The sequence below is a fragment of the Schistocerca gregaria genome, chromosome X (genome assembly GCF_023897955.1).
Source record: "Schistocerca gregaria isolate iqSchGreg1 chromosome X, iqSchGreg1.2, whole genome shotgun sequence".
NCBI classification, from domain to species: Eukaryota; Metazoa; Arthropoda; class Insecta; order Orthoptera; family Acrididae; genus Schistocerca; species Schistocerca gregaria.
The window spans coordinates 73,094,621-73,116,615 of record NC_064931.1 but is presented as its reverse complement, the minus strand read 5'-3'; the positions used below and the strand labels follow the sequence as shown (position 1 = coordinate 73,116,615).

General features: G+C 43.8%; 1 protein-coding gene across 1 annotated transcript in view; it reads left to right on the top strand.

The window, feature by feature from the left end:
• The window catches only part of LOC126298634 (uncharacterized), a 210,460-nt gene that overhangs the window by 23,727 nt on the left and 164,738 nt on the right, over nucleotides 1-21,995 (top strand). The window lies entirely within an intron of this gene.

Below are 21,995 nucleotides of genomic sequence, written 5' to 3'. Positions count from 1 at the left end.
AAGAATTGGAGATTTTTAGATACACGACAAGAAAAGATTGTCTTCTTTTAAATGAACACTTGCAATTGAGAAACAGAGGTTTCTTTAACGGTTTAAAACCATTATTATTTACCTACTTTATTACTGCACCTTGGAGTGACAGCGCTTCGTTTTATCGTGATATTTCAAGCGAACGTGCTGAACCACGTGATAGTATATTCACAACTGTCTTGAAATCATTCACAATGCTACGTGTTTTCCTTAGCCACCACTGTACTTGTTTACTTGTGTAACGTGACCGCGTTTTCAGATAATGGCCACGGGACGCGAAGTGTCGTCGGATAATACTTGCGACCGTGCAAATATTTTGCCGCGGTTCCTTGTTTGTCAACATCACTTCCCTCGTTTTCCTTATATATTTCCTTTCATAATATTTTTCCATTAGTTTCAATAGATGGCATTACTCTTTGACTGACTAGTCTACCAAGAGGGTACTGTTATGTGTTATTGTCTGTAACAACGTATTCAAAGCATTAATTTCCTCAATAATTTTTCACTGAAGAAGCATGTGATATATTTTCTCCTCTAATGCAGTCTTTAGACTTAAGTATTATGGAAAAGTGTAGTAGTTAGTCCATTTAATACTATTTGGTACCTTTCTTAATTTTCATTTTTATTTGCCTGTTGTTACGACATCGCTGTTGCGTTGCTTTATACTGGTGCGACATATATTGTCGGTTCAGAAAAAATATAAGAATTACATTAGAGCTTTTTATTACATGAGATCGCAGCATGTCGGTAGTTTACATGTGCACTGTGGGTAGACGCTACGCGTTTTACTTTGCTGTTAGCCATTGTTCAACATAGTTTTACAGAACTTCCGAGCAGTAAAATCCAGATGTTAAAATGGGTAAAAGTGATGAAGATATAGCTGAATGATAGCTCGTTAATCCACTGCAGTTGTAACTGTGCGAGTGTACAAGGACTTCAGTAAATACAGCTATTGTGGATTAACGAGCTTCCATTCAGCTATAAGTTGATCACTTTTACCCATTTTAACATCTGTATTTTACTGCTTGAAAGCTCTGTAAACTATAAACTAGTATTTTATCTACGGTTGCTCTTAGCGTAATATTATCTGCTTTGTTCAACAGCCATATGTATTTTACCTTGCAACTTTAAATGGGCATTTAATTTTAATTACTGCATTTGACTTCAACTGCTTAGCCCGTGATTCGTGTAACAAGTTTTAATCAATGTTACCAAGTAAGTAATGGTTTCAGTTTCCAACTATGGAATTTAATTATCTTAAATCATAACTGGTAACCACGAATTACTGTTTGGCTTTTCATAGTTTTTTAGGTAATATGATGTACTTCTGAAGATACTCAGAGTAGTATCGAAACCTAGGTCAGTTTTAAATAAATCAACTTCCGGTAGTTGATTGGTTGTTTAGATTACTAATCGATAAAATTTTAATTTTCAAACACAAAGCTTAAAAATTTCTTAATGACTTTGCAGTTTAGGCAAAACAGACAGCGGACTGAAATCGTGAAAGACATCAACTCTTCGTGTTGAGTATTGACCGACGAGGCGTAATAAACATACGTGAGCACGTCTCAAGGATGAGTAGTGATACCTGTACTAATGGTGCAGCTCCCAGTGATACTGCTAACTCAGTGTCCTCGGAAGTTCTGTTAGGATGGATTTGCAAGATTTTAAAACCCTACCACTCGGAAGAGATTTGTCGCAAGCAGACTTCGTATGCTCAAAAATGAAAATTCGACATCCAGAATCTTTCAGCGACTGTTGCAATTTCTGTTCGTTTCTGGCATAATGTGTTGGACTCAAATCTGTTCCCCTGTAAGAAATTAGTTCACAAAATCAGTTAAATTCATTTTTAAATTGTCCAAACATTGGTTTTAGTATTTTTTACATCATTCAAAAAAAGCGCCACACATCTTGTACTAGCCTTATCATATAAAGTGTATCATACCCTTTCTTCTGTCTACGGCATTAGCTATTTCATTTAGCTTTTCTCCGGTGCTGTATTATCAACTTCTACTCGTTTCCTTGGGTGGCTGCTGTTTAATTAGTTAGTTAGTTAGTTACTTTCATGACCCATTGATCATTAGCACGATAAATCGTAATGATGTGCAACATTCACATTGGAAATTAATTTGTAGATAAGGCTGCATACTGAATATTATCTTTTAGGTGTTCGTTTTTCCCGCGCGCTGTTAGGGAGTGGAATGGTAGAGAGATAGTATGATTGTGGTTCGATGAACCCTCTGCCAAGCACTTAAATGTGAATTGCAGAGTAGTCATGTAGATGTAGATGTACATATGTGAGTGATTCCTATCGAACACCTTTTTCTACCCGTTACATTAATAGTAAATCTTCTATGGAATAGTCGGAGTCGTCAAGGAGAAATTGTTGCAGTTTATTGTCAAATTTTACTTTACTTTGCTGTTTGTCAGATATGTATCATTCGGTAAGTTACCACAACTCTTATTTGCGGCATTTTGCATCCCTTTTTGTGCTAAAGGCAACATAAATGTGAAGCAAGTAATGTACATAATTACAATACCACAAGCAAAACTGACATCATTGTTCCTTTTGAACTGCAGTGGATTATTTAAACAAACTTCATGAGGGAATAAATACACTGTGAAGCGGTAGTCAGAATGCACAAATCCTTAAATCGATGTCTACAAGGTGAAAGTGGGTGAGCACCACGCATTATTCTTACATCAAGTAGTAAATACTTTATTTTTTAAATATGATTTACCCCAGAACATTATTCTGTATGATATTATTAAATGAAAATACTCGAAATATGTCAGATTACTGATTTCTCTCCCCAAGATCTGAAACAATTCTAGGTGCAAATGTGGCTGAACTAAGCTTTTCTGTAAGTTCCAAAATGTGCTTTATCCAGTTTAAGTTCTCATTAATACGGGAACCTAAGAATTTTGAATTTTCCACCCTATGTATTATTTCCTCGTCATATATTATACTTATCACTAGTGTCGTACCCCTAGATGTGCATAACTGGAAACTTCGTGTATTTTTAAAATTGAGGGTGGGGCCATTGGCAGAAAAACCGTCAATGATACTTCTAAGAAGTTTGTTTATCATTTATTCTGTTGCTGTATGTATGCTTTGATTGCAATACTAGTGCCATCTTCAAAAAGAACTAATTCTGCTTGTTGTGTATTAGACAGAAGATCGTTTACATACACAGGGAACAATAGCGGACCTAAGATTGAGCCTTGGGGAACCCCGTACGTGATTTCTCCCCAATCAGAATGTTCCCGGATTACATTCTGCATTCTTTTGTTTAAATATGACATTATGCATTTGCTGACTGGACCTCAGTTCCATAAAACTTCAGTTTCTCTAGAAAAAATACTGTGAGTCACACATTGAAATGCCTTAGTTATGTCGCATAAAATACGAACCCGCGATATTTTGTTTTTTAATGCTTATAAAATTGGTGAGTGAACATGTAAATATTCTCGGTAGAGCAACTCTTCTGAAAACCAGATTTCGATTTGCAGAGGATATTATTGTTGCTGAGATGAAACACACTTTTAGAATACATCACCTTCTCCAAACTTGTGGAATATATGACCAGTAAAAGAGACCGGTAGTTATTGATACCACTCCCTCCACCTTTGTTAAATAAGGGTTCGACGACGGCAAATTCAGTCTCTCAGGAAAAATGCCTTGAGTTAGCGAAGCATTACATATTTCAGATAGGACAGGGCTTATTATATGGGAAGAAACCTTTAGTACTATATTGGAAACATCATGACAACCAGATGAGCTTTTACTTTTGTGGGAATATGTAATTTTCTTAATTTCTGAAGGAGAGTTTGCCTTTGAAACAAACTGCTGCGATTTTGGACTTGCACTCTTTGTCCGTGTACTTTCTACTTTATTTCAGAAATGATTATTTGCTAGCTATGGCTCATTATTGGCAGCTCTTACATTCAGTTCAGTAGTGATATTATTCTATTCTGTGATTGGATGTCCTCTCTCTCAATTCACTACATTCTATGCACGCTTAAGTCTGTTGTCGGAATTAACTGATTTCTGGCGTTAAGTACATGTTTCTCGGTTTTTAGAAATGTCCTCCATGGGGATTACCTTCAGGAGACACTACAGAGTCTGAATTCAGCCGCCTGTGTCTTAACTATTAAAAATGGAGGCGCAGGCTCCTCCTAAGAACTTCACCAACTGTGGATTCCCTACGCTATAAACCATAGTATAACAATTTTCCATTAAATCAGAAGATCCCCCCCCTCCCCCCCAAAAAAAACGAATAAAGCAAACTGCTGTGTACATGAAGTCGAAATCTGACTTAATGTTGTTGCACAACATGTGCCAACACAACAAAAGCAAAATTTCATCGACATCGTCGCCATCTCTATGCCAGTGCAAGAATTTCTCTCGCTGCCTTCGTACACAAAAATATGCGCTAATCCGTCCACTAAACGAGGAAGCCGCGTAGAGTGTTTCCTTTTGTCTCTGCGACGCAAGAAGACGCGGTAGCGCTTGCCTGCTGCAGGAAGCACGGCAGCAGAGCGTCCTCGCTCATCAGGGGCTTCACTACCACGCGCCTGCGGCACGTGCGGCGGAAATTTCGCCCACCTAGCCACGCGCAACGTGCCCGGATAAGCTGAACGGTAGAAATGTGGCCGGGGCTTTCCGTTTATAGACTCGCTGAATGTTGCCGCACGTGCGAATGGCGCACTGTCGGACAAGCATTTTTCACCGTTTAGGCGGTTAACAATTTGTTGCATAGCACTATCTTTTTCGAAAAGCATAAGGTATTTGCTCAAACATTCGGGTAAACTCCCATTAGATTTTTGTTTGTTTGATAAAACACTTAAGATACTGTTTTTTGGGGGAACGGACTTACTTTGTAAAAGGAGCTCTGTGTATTAATCCTAATCGATGGAATATCACAAATCACTTTCTCCTGGCAAACACGGTTACTCTACAGACGCGGTGTGCGTCTCACTATATTTAAGTACCTTAAGGGTGGCTATTACAAATGAAAATGGAAGCGGAAATATTAGTTCAACTGTTCAACTGTGTGTGAATTCCTAAGGGACCAAACTTCTGAGGTCATCGGTCTCTAAAAATAATAGTCATTATATACTATAAATTATTAGTGTCGTCCTCTCCCCCCACAAGTGAGGTCGTGCGACAGCAAGGAGATGCAAGATAAGGCGCAAACAATTTGATACATGAGACATACAACAATCGTGATGATAAAACACACAACAGAACATTGGCCTGCCTTGTGGCGGTCAGATTAAAAGAGGTAGATAACGAAGAGCAAGTATTTGTGGGTAAGTGAGGAGGCTGGGGCCGAGAAAGGGGAAGCAAGCGTCGGTATGAGACGACAGAAGATAGATATGACCCTAGGTGATTACCTTTATGTAGTGTGATACTGATTAGCGTTTAAAAACCACCCGAAGCGAGGTAGATGACCCTGAGACAAATGAAAAATGGAAATGATAGTGTAACATAGCTGGTCGGGAAGTCCAATCCGGGGAAGTTCGGCTGCCGGGTTGCGAGTCTTATTTCAGGCGACGCCACATTGGACGACTTGCGTGTCGGCGATGGTGATATGATGACGAGGACAACACAACGCCCAGTCCTCGAGCGGAGAAATATCTAACCCAGCCGGGAATCTAACCCGGGCTCGCTGCATGGCGAGCAAACGCTTAGCAGGTGGACGCTAAGATAAGTTACTTATTGCAAGACACACGGACAACAAATTTCGGAAAATAACTCAAAAAGCGAATGATTAATGTTGAATATGTGACGTCACCTGATGATGTACCCAACCTCACATGCGCCTGTGGAGCCTATGGGTCTGTCGCAGCTGACCATCCCAACCCAAGTCAAGTATTCGGCGTGGCTCCTACCCTTCACGAGTGACTTCAGCGCGTGGCGCTCGGGGTTCGAGTCATCCGTCTGGCAAGCAGTACTTTTTTGCATTGCGTTGGATAATTATGTTTTTACACTGAGGTAGTATTCATTATTTTATTTACCGATCTCGCGGTCTCCACTGGTTAACTGCAAAGTACTGTACAACAAAAACCTACCACACTGCGTCACAAGTAAATAAGTACCGGGCAAATGCTTCGAACTGCGTCGCTACCAGTAAATTGTCTACGTGTCCTTTACTAAATAACTGTAAGCAAGAATGAGGTACGAAAGGAAAGTAACACAAAATAAGAACAGCTTCTGCTTGGTTACAGTGAGGACAACAGTTTTGTAACATCAGCATTTACAACTCATGAGGTTTAATTTTTTTTTAATTTGTGGTAAGGATCTATAGGACCAAAGTGCTGAGGTCTTCGGTCCCTAGGCTTACACACTACTACTTAATCTAATTTAAATTAACTTACCCTAAAGACAACACACACACTCATGCCCGAGAGAGGACTCGAGCCTCCGACTGGGGGAGCCGCGCGAACCGTGACAGGACCCCCTAGACCGCGCGGCCACATGATATTTACAAAAGCTGTTGGGAAACACAGTCGGCTAGCGGTGCGATGTGTAGCACTGCCCTAAGGGAGAGTGTACAGTCGACAACCCCAATCGCTGTAAGTACGGCGAGGTACGTCATTTGATGTCACGTGCTCAACATTTGTCGTCCACTTTTGGGGTGTTTCTCGACATTTGCGGCGCCGTGCGTCTCATAATAAATTCCTTGTCTCAGCGTCATCTATGCCGCTTCGGGGGTCTTCATTCGGTAGTAAGAATCACCCTTTATGGTGGTGAGCATCGGTTGCTGGATAACGTGTTCCTTGAAGAATGTGAAGGGACCGGCGGATCTAGAGAGTGAAATGACTGATCCTTAAATTTTAAGTATTACCCGAAGACTAACCTCTCCAGAACTTCGTAATAGTTTTTTGGGACACCTTAGGAGGGTAAGGAGAAACGTTATGTTGGATCTTATCCTTCCTTCTAGTTATAGGATTTCTGAAATGTTGCGAGTTGCAATAAGCGTAATTTCAACACTCCTATTAGTAGAGCGTAACCTCTACTCGCGAATCGAAACGAGGCTGACCATCGCGATGCAGAAAAAAAAAAATCGTAAGTGTAAGAATGAATGGAGATGATCCGTGTGCGCCTAATTATGTTTCTTTCGTCGATATAGTGTAAATACCTACCACACAAATCTCATCTAGAGCGAGATTTTAAAATTTATTAACGTGATGTTTCTGTCACATATCCGAAGCTCGTATCTGGCCGTCAACTTTTTGCTACAGGAGTTTCTCTTATTACGTTGGCAACCGAAACAACCATTTAAAAGTTGCAACGAATTAACTCTTTTTCCACAGCGACACAGCTACGTTTATTCGTTCCAAGAATGACCAGCAGATATCAGTATTTTTACTGTTGTTTTTATCCCAAATTTTTTATTCTGTTTTCCAATAGTTTCTTCTTATTTAGATACCTCTGTAACCGCAAAATGAAACCGTATGTCCTACTGCCGATTCTGCGTATTTCTTGTTTTTCTTACTCTTTGCAGGCAAGCTCTCTCGTCTTGTTGCTGTATGAACTCCATAGTGACAATCATCGTATAACATCCAGTCCACACTCACCGTACGACTAAGGCCGTATCTCTCTGGAAATAATCGCGCATATCGTGTTGAACGTTTCAGTAGGCTGCATCCAAACTAAAGCGGTACAAGAGTTATATAGAGCTGGTCGAAACATTTCTTAGACAGTTCGTCCGATACTAAACTGCTCAAAACAGTTACTCCACCTGTACCTCTAGGAAAGTGTGTGGGTTCAGATATAGGGGGAGCAAATAATGCAAAATAAGCTTTATGAAACCATAAAGTAGCGTCACAGTGAAAAAAGTAAATAAAACAATACCCAAAATAAATGTGGTCCGTTCGAAAATGTAATTCTTTGCGTATCCATGAAACCGAAATCATGTAGCTCCACTGTGTGCTTTGTAATATGCTTGGATCCATGTTAACATCATGTGCACAAGTTGCTGGTGTGACCACTCTTCTTAGGCAATCCCTAGGTCAACCAGTGTGTGTGGAGGGCGTATGCGAGTTTCAGCTTCTCCCAACCGTACTGTCACTTTCATGCCACCAGATACCGCAGATCATTGTCGCTGCCTCCTGGAGGAACATGTTGTCACGATCGTGTATTATAGTCTTAAAAAAAAAAACCCCATCGACTGTAGGGTTGGACAATAAGTTGGAGGATCCTGTCCCAGTACTGTGTGACCTTCAAATTACCGTGGATAGCGATGGTAGCAATACGACATCCGTAAACGATACTTACCCAAAAACATGGCCGACCCATCTCCCTGCATGTTAGTGGCGTGCATTGGTACCTGGCCGCCTCCACACTTTCCTGTGACGGTCAACAAACGCCACACAGATCGTGCACTGTTGCATTGTTCGGTGACGAGGAGCCAGCGCCACTGACCTAGTTTCCATTCCAGGAGTTCTCATGCGCACCTTCTTCAGGAAGCACAGTGAACGGGAGAGGGGGGGGGGGGGGGGGGGAGGTACTGTTGCTCGTAATGGACGCGCAGACGCCAGACTGACAGCACGGAGGCTATAGTGCACTCTCAGGGTCGTCAGAGCCCTGCCAGTTGTTGTGTCCAAGATGGCAATGTGTAAGTCTGTTGCATTCTTCTCGGGATTCCTACTGGCCCTAATTTCTAGGTATCGGTCATCAGTGGGTGACGTTGACGGCGAGCAACGAATACGAGGCAGGTCTTCAAAGCTTTTTGTCTCACTGTACTGGTCGAATAGCTGAAGGAGGTCGTTGTGTTACACACGACTTCGGTGGAAAACGTGCTGTGCTGAAGATGAAGCTTGCCCCTCAAGGAATGATGACAAACTAATATTGTACTCAATCCACATTGCCCCATTACAATTACAGACACAGTGCTCTCTGCTGAACTGCACTGAGGACGCCTGTTTACTTGTACCTCCATTACACAGATGGCTGTAGGTAGTAACTTCCTGTGGTCAGAAGAATACTGGAAAAGAGGTATATGATAGCAAAAAGACAAACTGTGCAAGAAATTTTTCTGAGTAGTAGATTCACTATCTAATCAAATATATCCACACACGTTTTAGTAGATATTAATGTGTGTCCACTCTTCGCCTTTATGACGGCTTGAACTCTCTTGGAGCCACCCCCAGTGATGTCTGTGTAGGAATGGAAGCCCCCTGTTCTCCAAGAGCCGAAAGCAGGAGAGGAGTTGAATTTGGACGCTGAGATCTGGAGCTCGACCTTTTAAATCATCCCGAAGATGTTCCGCTGCGTTCAGGCCCCAACTGAGGGCAGGGCAGACCATTTCAGCAACGTTTCTATGCCTGAAAGACGTTGCTTTATGACAGGATGCAATGTTACTCTGACGTAGTCATAGTCTCCGTACTGTTCCTCTGCTGTACGCAGTACAATGCTGTGAAATATGTACACATCATTCTGCATCTAGCCGTTTCTTAAGCGCAATAAGGCGAACACATCACAACCCTGATAAACACTCCCGTACCGTAACATCAGCTCCCCCATACTTCACTGATGGCAGGTAAAGTTCTCCGGGCGTTCGCCAAACCCAAACCCTTCCGTCCGATTGCCACACGTTGTAGAGCGTTTCTTCACTCCAACCTTGCCAGTGGCGTCGCTCTATGCACCAGCTCAACTGTTGCTTAGCACTGACTACAGAAATGTGTGGGTTATGAGCTGATGGTCGACCATTGGACATTGTTCTTTTTAATTCCCTACGCGGAGTCATTGTGATGGTTGTAAAAGACAGCGTGAAATTAGCAGAAAGGTTACTCGTGAATTCCAAAGTGCTACCAGCAATCCAGCTATCTTCCGCAGTGCTCGACGGTCCTGTATATCAATAGATGATGTCTGCCCGGTTGGTTTAGCTGTGGCTATACCTTCGCCCTTACACTTTCTGAAGCTGCCAAGGCGACTGTTTGTGATGTGATGTAAACTTTGAAATGTCCTTGATGTATTGGTTACTCAGGCGACATCCAATGACCAACCCACGTTTGAAATGACTAAGCCCTCCTGTTACACCTTCTTTATGGCCAACACAATACTCGCCACCTCCTTCTATTCTGGGCGTCCGCCTCTCGTGACTTCTAGTGGTCTATTTCGCATTACATGCGGGTGTCCAGATACTTTTGCTGAGGTGGTGTATGTTGTTCCGATGGACTCTTACTTGGATAAAGAAAAGTAATGAATCGAGAACAGAAACATGCGGATATTTACGTTTTCATCGGCCAACTCAGATCCATATTGACTGTTTGTTGAGGCGTGAACACCTTCTACTTCATTTAATGTATTCGCAATTGCGAATGATGACAACCATGAGTTACAGAAGGTAATGATGACAATTAAAATTTGTGTCGGACCGAGATTCGAACGCGGATTTCCCTCTTATCGCAAGCGGCCGCGTTACCATTTGGCTATCCGTGATCGACTCACAGCCAGAGCAGACTTCCATATGTCGTCAACCGTGCGTCTACGTCCTGGACTCGTACTCCATTATATATATTCCCGTACAGGTCACGCATGTCCGAAGGAACTTTGCGTCGTAATCAGAGTAACACAGGCACAGCGATATCGTATTTCTCTGCCGACAACGGGCAAGTGACTTTCAAAGTATAACGTTTGAACTGTACGGGATTATAAATAATGTATGTACGAGTCCAGGTCGTAAACGCATGGGTGATGACGTATGGAAGTTTGGGTATGGCCGTGAGTCGTGGACGGATAGCCAAATGGTAGTCTGCCCTCGGCGGCCGTGGCGTGCGGAAGAGAGTCGTGTTTACATCCACACTGCTAGCGGCCGTAACTTAATAGGCCGGAGCAGATTGGACTTCCAATGGCAGAACCTGTAAGGATAGGCACTTTCAAGTTTGTTTAACAATAACTATGCAAGACCTAAATCGTTTGAAGTTGAGGACATTCTGGAAAAAGTAGTTAACAGCTGAGGATATAACTGGAATTCATCTGTCGATCAGAAGTAGTACCGTCTATTTTAAGTTAAATAATCCCGAAAAATGTGACCAAATTGTAGAATTATATGGGAACAACTTAAAGTTCAAACATTCCGATGGCAATGTCGGTAATGTTAAGTTACTCACGCCGGACTTGGAATCAGAAGTATTACATTACTTTTGAATACATTGTGGGAGTGAACAGTGATCAATGTTGTTACAAATATTTACTATCAAAAACAGTCATGATCACAAATTATTTATTCGGTGACCGGTTTCGACCACAACTGTGGTCATCTTCAGACCAATGAGTAAGAACATCCTTCTGGTGGTAAATCACTTACTCATTGGTCTGAAGATTACCACAGTTGTGGTCGAAACCGGTCATCGGAATAAATAATTTGTGATCAAGACTGTTTTTCATAGTAAAGAAGAAGTATTAGAGTTTTCGAACTACCGTCTGACGTAACATCAGAGCAGATTAATGCAGTGTTGAAGCCTTGTGGCGCAATTCTAAGCAACACTGCTGAGAAGTGGTCCGGTGCACATAAATTCCTGGTCTTAAATGGTGTGCGACATATTAAAATTAACATAATAAAGCATATACCCTCATATACTAACGTCTGTGGATATACGGCTATTGTTATTTATGAGGGGTAGCCAGGAACGTGCGCTGAATGTGATTCCACAGGATACGTACGCGCTCAGTGTCTGCAGCGCCGAGTGACGAAACTACCTACGGGGGAGGACCTGTTCCACCCCCTATGTCTCAGCTTGTGGAACGCCAGCTACGATATCAGAGGTAGTTATTGAGAATACTACGGGCCACGTCGAAGAGGACGTACGAATGGGAACGACCAGCACAGAAGAAACTCTAGAAGATACAGCTACAGCTCATCCCTGTGACACTAAACGAGGCAGCGGGGCAGACATTGTACACAACAGCTTAAACAACGATGGCACGACCGTAGCTTCGAATAATGAGAAATAGTCTTCAAACGAGATTGAAGCCCAGATCACAAACGACGAAACACGAGCAAGCTCCGCCAACGAAAACGAAAATAGGAAACGCAGGAGTGCCGATCACGAAGCTGAAAAAATTGCGCCCACCTTGAGAGAAAAAGCGAAGCAGGTATGACAAACTACATGACATGCCATGGGACAGCCAGGAAGAACATCAACAAATCTTGAAGAAATTACTAACGGCAGTAGGGGCCTACTGTCAGATCGAGGAACAGCAAAATTAGAGGAATCTACAAACACCATAATGATTCAAAAAGGTGCAGCAAACACGAACAACCAACCAACGGACGCACCGAAGGGAAAAAAAGAACCACGGAAAGCCACCTATCTAAGGGCATAGGAGAGGGATAAGGAAGCCGGTATTCAAAAGCAAGCAATTTCAGCAACATCTGAAGACCAGGCACGAAGAATCGGAGGAGAGAGACTCAACACGAGGCCCCACATCGCAAGCAGCAGACGCCACATCTACCGTCTCCGGAGAAACGATTCATAGCAGACCGCAACGCCAGGAATCCGCGTTTTTTGGTACAGAACATAGCGATAGTCGTACTGACAATCTCGCTCCTCACAGTATGGACGTGCCTGTAACACCATACGACAACACCTTAGCATTGAAGAAATGCAATAGTGTAATCCGCCAGCAACACATAGTGGTGGTCGCGATACATTGAGGCTCGGTGAGATTGATGCAGACATAGAAGACACTTCTATTAACACACAGCTGTGAATCGAAGCCTGACAGAAATGTGTAGTAGCAGTGATTTACAGACGTATAGCACAACTACAGTTAACATTAAAAGAATCACTAGTTTGACTAAAAGTGGATGCCTGCGTGGTTTTATGTATGCTTTCGATATAGACATAGCCATGTTGCAAGAAGTGTGTACTGACAGAGTGGAACATATCGCAGGATACAATGCTAACCTCAGTAGAGGCCGTGAAAGCGGCACTGCCCCGTTATTCAATGACGGGATTATATCTAGAGCTGTTAAAAATTAACGAGTGGAAGAGGAATTTATGTCGAAACAGACACAGCTCACCTTATTAATACACTCCTGGAAATGGAAAAAAGAACACATTGACATCGGTGTGTCAGGCCCACCATACTTGCTCCGGACACTGCGAGAGGGCTGTACAAGCAATGATCACAAGCACGGCACAGCGGACACACCAGGAACCGCGGTGTTGGCCGTCGAATGGCGCTAGCTGCGCAGCATTTGTGCACCGCCGCCGTCAGTGTCAGCCAGTTTGCCGTGGCATACGGAGCTCCATCGCAGTCTTTAACACTGGTAGCATGCCGCGACAGCGTGGACGTGAACCGTATGTGCAGTTGACGGACTTTGAGCGAGGGCGTATAGTGGGCATGCGGGAGGCAGGGTGGGCGTACCGCCGAATTGCTCAACACGTGGGGGCGTGAGGTCTCCACAGTACATCGATGTTGTCGCCAGTGGTCGGCGGAAGGTGCACGTACCCGTCGACCTGGGACCGGACCGCAGCGACGCACGGATGCACCCCAAGACCGTAGGATCCTACGCAGTGCCGTAGGGGACCGCACCGCCACTTCCCAGCAAATTAGGGACACTGTTGCTCCTGGGGTATCGGCGAGGACCATTCGCAACCGTCTCCATGAAGCTGGGCTACGGTCCCGCACACCGTTAGGCCGTCTTCCGCCCACGCCCCAACATCGTGCAGCCCGCCTCCAGTGGTGTCGCGACAGGCGTGAATGAAGGGACGAATGGAGACGTGTCGTCTTCAGCGATGAGAGTCGCTTCTGCCTTGGTGCCAATGATGGTCGTATGCGTGTTTGGCGCCGTGCAGGTGAGCGCCACAATCAGGACTGCATACGACCGAGGCACACAGGGCCAACACCCGGCATCATGGTGTGGGGAGCGATGTCCTACACTGGCCGTACACCTCTGGTGATCGTCGAGGGGACACTGAATAGTTCACGGTACATCCAAACCGTCATCGAACCCATCGTTCTACCATTCCCAGACCGGCAAGGGAGCTTGCTGTTCCAACAGGACAATGCACGTCCGCATGTATCCCGTGCCACCCAACGTGCTCTAGAAGGTGTAAGTCAACTACCCTGGCCAGCAAGATCTCCGGATCTGTCCCCCATTGAGCATGTTTGGGACTGGATGAAGCGTCGTCTCACGCGGTCTGCGCGTCCAGCACGAACGCTGGTCCAACTGAGGCGCCAGGTGGAAATGGCATGGCAAGCCGTTCCACAGGACTACATCCAGCATCTCTACGATCGTCTCCATGAGAGAATAGCTTCCTGCATTGCTGCGAAAGCTGGATATACACTGTACTAGTGCCGACATTGTGCATGCTCTGTTGCCTGTGTCTATGTGCCTGTGGTTCTGTCAGTGTGATCATGTGATGTATCTGATCCCAGGAATGTGTCAATAAAGGTTCCCCTTCCTGGGACAATGAATTCACGGTGTTATTAATTCAATTTCCAGGAGTGTATTTACGCTCCGTCCAGTTCGCAAGCCAGACTGGATAGATTAACCTTCTTTCAGGAAAGTACAGTGAAGTTAACCAATTCGGCGAACGACAACACCATCCTTGCTGGTAATTTCAACTGCGTTCTTTTCGCCGCTGACCAAACGCCAAATTCCAAAATATGCATGGAACTGGGAAACTTAGTGAAAGGATTGCACCTCATCGACATTTGGCACAGCCAGCCAAGAGTGAACCGAGGGTTCACTTACATTACTAGCCATTCCATGAGTAGGATACACTGAATCTACACCTCTCGTTGCCTAAAAAGTAGTGTTCTGAGCATCGAAACTTATCTAGTCAGTTTTTTTAACCATTTGGCTGTTGTGGCTATGATTAACATGCCCAGGCAAAAGACATTTAGGGGTAGGGGTGTCTGGCAATTCTGTACCTCAAGCCTGATGGGCACTGGGCTTGAGCACGAGTTAAAGCGAGGTTGGGAAATTGTGTTTAAGGAATATACGGCGCTACAGAACTAAAAGGGAATGGTAGGTAACGCATGCAAAACCTAAAAAACGAGCTTTACTCAAACGCACCGCTTTTGAAAAGAAACAGTGGGAAAGACACAAAGTGAAATTCTACTTCCAGTGCCTAAGGGAACAAAGCGCTGATACCGCCAGTGTACCACGTCACACGATGAGAATAAAAAGGTTCAAGGCCAAAATAATCGCTCTGAAACGCCAGAAAATAAAGGGAGTTAAAATAAGATCGATAGACATTAGCGGCATTGAGGCTGAAAAAACCTACGCTTTTCCACCTTCTGGTCTAATTGAATAGAGGACGTCGACTGCCGCGCGGAGTGGCCCTGCGGTTTGAGGCGCCATGTCACGGACTGCGCGGCACCTCCCGCCGGAGATTCTGGTCCTCCCTCGGGCAGGGGTGTGTGTGTTGCTCTTAACATACGTTAGTTTAAGTAGTGTGTAAGTCTAGGGACCGATGACCTTAGCAGTTTGGTCCCTTAGGAATTCACACACAGTTGACAGTTGGACGCCGACTGCACATAATTTCTCTCCAAAATGATGATCAAAGCCAACTTATACACCAACATGACATCAAAAAGTTTGCTCATGATTATTTCATGAGACTGTAAGCTGAAGGGGACACTAAGGGCAACGACAATTGTGAAGCCTTTTTAAACTGCGTTGACCCGACTGTGACGGATGCAGAAACGCAGAATGGAAGCCCATATCACTACAGAAGAACTGTACAAAGCGTTGAAAGGAAGCCAGAGGAACAAATCCCCTGGACGCTATGGGTTATCAGAGTTTTACCTAAAGTACTGGAATTTAATCGATAGTACGTTGACTGCAGCGCTCAACGAAATACGTACGTCTGCCACTATTCCCTGTAAGTTTTTAGAAGGGCTTATAGTGTTGATTCCTAAAAGAGGATGTACTAATGATTTGAAAACCATGTTTCCTAAACGCTGACTACAAGACAGTTGCTAGGGTATTGCTTCGTCGATTGAACGTCATTGCTGGCCGCCTCATCGGTCAACATCAGACAAAAAAGCGCTGGAGGAATACTGGGATTGAACGGCTGTTGCCTCGGCGTCCACCTGCAGAGTGGCCATCATGTTGTTAGACATAGACAAAGCATTTGACAGGCTCTGTCACAACTACCTGCTACGTGTCATGTAGAAAATGGGAATTAAGTCATCCTTTTTTTCAATATCTTAAGGAGATTATACACTCATGCAACTTCAAGAATTCTTGTCAATGGAAAAGGCACAGCAAGTATTCCCATCTTAGCGTCTATACGACAGGGCTGCTCCCTCTCGATGCTGCTGTTCTCGTTATCAATCTAGCCTCTTCGACGATCATTACTTGTCAAGCTCCCTGGTATTGAAATTGGAGGCAACAAATATGTCTGTATATGTTACGCTGATGACCTAGCCGTCTACGTGACTGATCCGACTGATGTTATGAAGATACAGTTCGTGATTCAGACATATAGATCTTGTTTTGGAGCTAAAATCAATGTAAGTAAATCTAGCATTTTACAGTTAGGCAGATGGATTGGGTTTAGCAAATGTCCTGTCAAGACAGCGGTCTAGAATTGGGAAATGACGCTCAAATGTTTCCGAGTGGTATTACGAGAGAATTCCACCCGTTCTATAAATATGATACAAAAAATCACGCCGATAAATGTTGCTAAACTTCCTAAGGTGTACTACCTCGCAAGTATTTTCCCTTTGCCTTCACTAATAGGGAAACGAATTGAAACAGCTGTAGTGTGGTTCATATGGAGAGGTAGAATCCGTAGGGTTGATTATAAAACTATGACTCTACCTGAAACGAGAGATGGTTTAGGTCTCACCAACGTTAGAGACAAATGCAGAGCTCTGATATCGGGGACGGCAAAGGCTCTAGCAGCAGGTGATGGAAATCTCACACCTTAACGTTGTGAACGCAATGTCTCCTCCAGAGCCGGCCGCTGTGGCCGAGTGGTTCTAGTCGCTTCAGTCCGGAACCGCGCTGCTTCTATGGTCACAGACTCGAATCCTGCCTCGGGCACTGATGTGTGTGATGTCCTAAGGGTAGTTAGGTTTAAGTAGTTCTACATATAGTGAACTGATGACCTCAGAAGTCCCATAGTGCTTAGAGCCATTTGAACCATCTCCTCCAGGGTGCCAGTCATGGTCTACATATAAATAATTCTAGGTTGTCGCATATTAAAACATAAATTATTGAGAACAGCTACATCAGACAAAGGGGAACTACACAAGCAAGGAAGTTTTTAAAGTACTTACTAAAGGTAAGTGTGTAAGCAAATTAGCGAAGACATTCTCCACAATCACTTGGAGTAGAGTTTGGCCAAACATTCATGTTACAACCTTACCGTCACATGTAAGAGCTACGTGGTATTGCGCTTTATACAACAACATAAGCACAAATGAGCGTCTCTTCAAGATCGGCTTATTACACTACTGGCCATTAAAATTGCTACACCACGAAGATGACGTGCTACAGACGCGAAATGTAACCCACAGGAAGAAGATGCTGTGATATACAAATGATTAGCTGTTCAGAGCATTCACACAAGCCTGGCGCCGGTGGCGACACCTACAACGTACTGACATGAGGAAAGTTTCCAACCGACTTCTCATAAACAAACAGCAGTTGACCGGCGTTGCCTGGTGAAACGTTGTTGTGATGCCTCGTGTATGGGTACCATCACGTTTCCGACTTTGATAAAGGTCGGACTGTAGCCTATCGCGATTGCGGTTTATCGTATCGCGCCATTGTGCTCGCAATGGTCGAGATCCAATGACTGTTAGCGGAATATGGAATTGTTGAGTTCAGGAGGATAATACGGAACGCGGTGCTGGATCCCAACGGCCTCGTATCACTAGCAGCCGAGATGACAGGCATCTTATCCGTGTGGCTGTAACGGATAGCGCAGCCACGTCTCGATCCCTGAGTCAACAGATGGGAACGTTTGCAAGACAACAACCACCTGCACGAACAGTTCGACGACGTTTGCAGCAGCATGGACTATCAGCTCGGAGACCATGGCTGTGGTTACCCTTGACGCTGCATCACACACAGGAGCGCCTGCGATGGTGTACTCAACGACGAACCTGGGTGCACGAATGGCAAAACGTCGTATTTTCGGATGAATCCAGGTTCTGTTTACAGCATCATGACGGTCGCATTCGTGTTTGGCGACATCACGGTGAACGCACATTGGAAGCGTGTATTCGTCATCGCCATACTGACGTATCACCCATCCTGATGGTATGGGGTGCCATTGGTTACACGTCTTGGTCACCTCCTCTTGTTCGCATTGACGGCACTTTGAACAGTGGACGTTACATTGCAGATGTGTTATGACCCGTGGTTCTAACCTTCATTCGATCCTTGCGAAACCCTACATTTCAGGAGGATAATGCACGACCGCATGTTGCAGGTCCTGTACGGGCCTTTCTAGATACAGAAAATGTTCGTTTGCTGCCCTGGCCAGCACGTCCTTCAGATCTCTCACCAAGTGAAAGTGTCTGGTCAATGGTGGACGAGCAACTGGCTCGTCACAATACGCCAGGCACTACTCTTGATGAACTGTGGTATCGTGTTGAAGCTGCATGGGCAGCTGTACTTGTACACGCTATCCAAGATGTGTTTGACTCAATGCCCAGGCGTATCAAGGCCGTCATTACGACCAGAGGTGTTTGTTCTGGGTACTGAGTTCCCAGGATCTATGCACCCAAATTGCGTGAAAATGTAATCACATGTCAGTTCCAGTATAATATATTTGTCCAATGAATATCCGCTTATCATCTGCATTTCTTCTTGGTGTAGCAATTTTAATGGCCAGTAGTGTAAATACCGACTGTCAGTAGACTGATACTCTACTTCTTCCCTTTACTTGTGGCGCTGCTAACGAGGTATGGCCATAATGAACTGCACGATTGATAACAATATAGCTCTGGAACAACTGCACGCTTGCACAAGATGGCCTTATCCAAATCAGAAACAACGACTTTCATCCTACTGGTTAATGGGTAAGTTCGTACAGTTCTGCTTGGCTAGGAAGAGCAAACCTCTATTCGAATTTCAATACGATCTCATGCAAGAGTACACGATAATTTCCCAGGAAAAAAAAAAAAAAAAAACAAGGTAGCCAAGATGAGTGACTGTTTGCCGGCAGTTTTGAACACAGCACAGACCGCCGTCTACGTATGTAGTCGTGTCCTGCTGCTTTTTCGCACTACAGAGAGGAATTAAGATATGCATTCTTATCCTAAAAGGAAGAGATGTATCCTCAAGATTCCTTATATTGACATAAGATTTTTGTTTCAATTTTCTGAAAATTTATTTATGAGTGCACGGTTAGTGCTTTTAGAATATGTTTTGTGTTTTGGGGAAATGTAAAGGCACATTTAGCTATAAGCCAACAGCCATGCCCGAAACCACCATTTCTGTTTGAGTTGAATTCTTCAAAAAACAAAAGAGAAGTAGGACAGAACCATCGTCATTGTACTGTATGGAGCAACGACGATGCAACGTCAAGAGTGCGTCGGGCGAGTGGGGCGCTCCAAGTTACAAGAAATTGAAATAGTAAACTAAATCTGGTAAAGAACGCAGAGGACAACCAGGACACGATTGTGGACTCAGTGAGATCCAGTTCCTCGAGAAGACAAACTTGAAGCCGTCACTAGGCTGCAATTGTTTCCGTGTAGCGAAGGACATCTTACAAAAATAAAAGGAAAAAAGGTGCTTACTCCCCTCCCTGATCGTAGCGCAGAGAGGGAAAATAAAAAAGGCAGTGTGGCTGGCCCCGGAGGAGGTTAGAGTCCTCTCTTGGGCATGGTTTGTGTGTTTGTCCTTAGGATAATTTAGGTTAAGTAGAGTGTAAGGTTAGGGACTGATGACCTTGGCAGTTAAGTCCCATAAGATTTCACACACATTTGAACAATAAAAAAGGCTTTCGATAAATATTTTTGCGTACATCTACATCGATCCTCTGCAGATCACATTTAAATGCCTGACAGAGGGTTCATCGAACCACCTTCACGATCCTCTATTATTCCAAACTCATATAGCGCTGATTTCCCTTATTTTATTGTGGTGATCGTTTCTCCCTATGTAGGTCGGTGCCAACGAAATATTTTCGCATTCGGAGGAGAAAGTTGGTAATTGGAACTTCGTGAGAAGATTCCGTCGCAACGAAAAACTCGTTTCTTTTAATGATGTCCAGCCCAAATCCTGTATCATTTCTGCGACACTCTGTCCCATATTTCGCGATAATACAAAATGTGCTGCCCTTCTTTGAACTTTGTCGATGTACTCCGCCAGTCCTATCTGGTAAGGATCCCACACCGCACAGCCGTATTCTAAAAGAGGACGGACAAGCGTAGTGTAGACAGTCTCCTTACTTGATCTGTTACATTTCCAAGTGTACTGGCAACAAGACGCAGTCTTTGGTTAGCTTCCCCACAACATTTTCTATGTGTTGGCTTCCAATTTAAGCTGTTCGTAAGTGTAATACCTTAGTATATAGTTGAATTTACGGCTTTTAGATTAGACTGACTTATGGTGTAAATAAAAAAAGGGTAAGGCGACCTCTTGCGATAAGCGGAAAATCAGGGTTCCATTCCCAGTCCGGCACAAATTTTCATTGTCTTCGCTCCATTCTACAGCTGATGCTTGTCATTCGCAATTGCGAATACATTTAATGTACTTCTTCTTGCTAAGTTCCTATGGGTCCAAACTGCAGAGGTCATTGGTCCCGAGACTTACACACTACTTAATCTAACTTTAACTCTGCGCGAACCGTGTCAAGGCGCCTCACACCCAGCGTCGTTAACGTATTTCATAACGGCTGCAGTCGCCACAGTGCCGGTTTCTTTGGACATGCATACACGTCCAAAGGAACTTTGCATCGTAATCAGAATAACACAGGCATTGCAATATCGTATGCCTCTACTTTCTGTTCTCAGATTATGGTAAGTAATGGCCTAATGAGCTCTCTTGTGTTTGATTGTCATTTCCGTCTGGTCAAAATACGCTGCGATACGTCTAAGTAACTGTTTAAATTAGATACAGACACAGTAGGTAGGCAATTACTAGCATTTTCCCCTTATAAAACCTTGCACGTTCGAACTTAAAACAATTTCAGCTGATCGAAAGCCACAGGTCCAGGTATCGTTAACTTTTTTTTTTGGGGGGGGGGGGAGGAAATTACTGTTTTCCACAGTCTCTCTCCCTCCTCCTCCTCCTCCCCCACCAAAAGAATAATTTTCCCTCACTTCGCATATTTAACGTGCCACCGATGCCTAAGATTTTAGCACAATGATAACAATGAAATATAGAGAAACAGGATCCCGCCCCTGCGTCGCATGGATTGCATTAACTATCTGTCGGACGACTTCTCTGGTGTACCTGAGTGATGAATCAGTCTATGTGTTAGTAAAACCGTATAAAAATCCCTACAATAATTTGTGATATAGGGTATTTCGTAATTCGTGTTACTCACTTCTAGACGTTGTATAGGGAACCGAGTAGATCAGGGTTTACGTAGGCACCCATGTCAATGTTATAGATGCCGGCGCCTGTAAATGTATCTATATACAGGGTGATTCCGTGATGATGTTACAAATTTTGAAGGATGATGGATATGGATAATTGTAAAATTTGAGGTAAGGGTCCCTCGTGCGTAAATGAATGAGTCGAATGTTGCAAGTGAAAATCATTCTGATACCTCTGATAATGGAATAGAATACATGTACTGCTACTGCTGTTGTTAAGAATTTTGGTATGCAACTTTCAGAGGTGGCAGTATCGACGAAGACAAGAAATTATGTTCAGTAAACATGGGCACGAAAATGCATACCTGAGCAGGTCTGAGCTCTTCATCTTCGTTAGTGTGAGACACATCTGCTCTCATGAAGTAGTATTCATAGTTCCTCAGATATGCTTTTTAGAACTCATGTTTACTAGATATTTTTTTCTTTG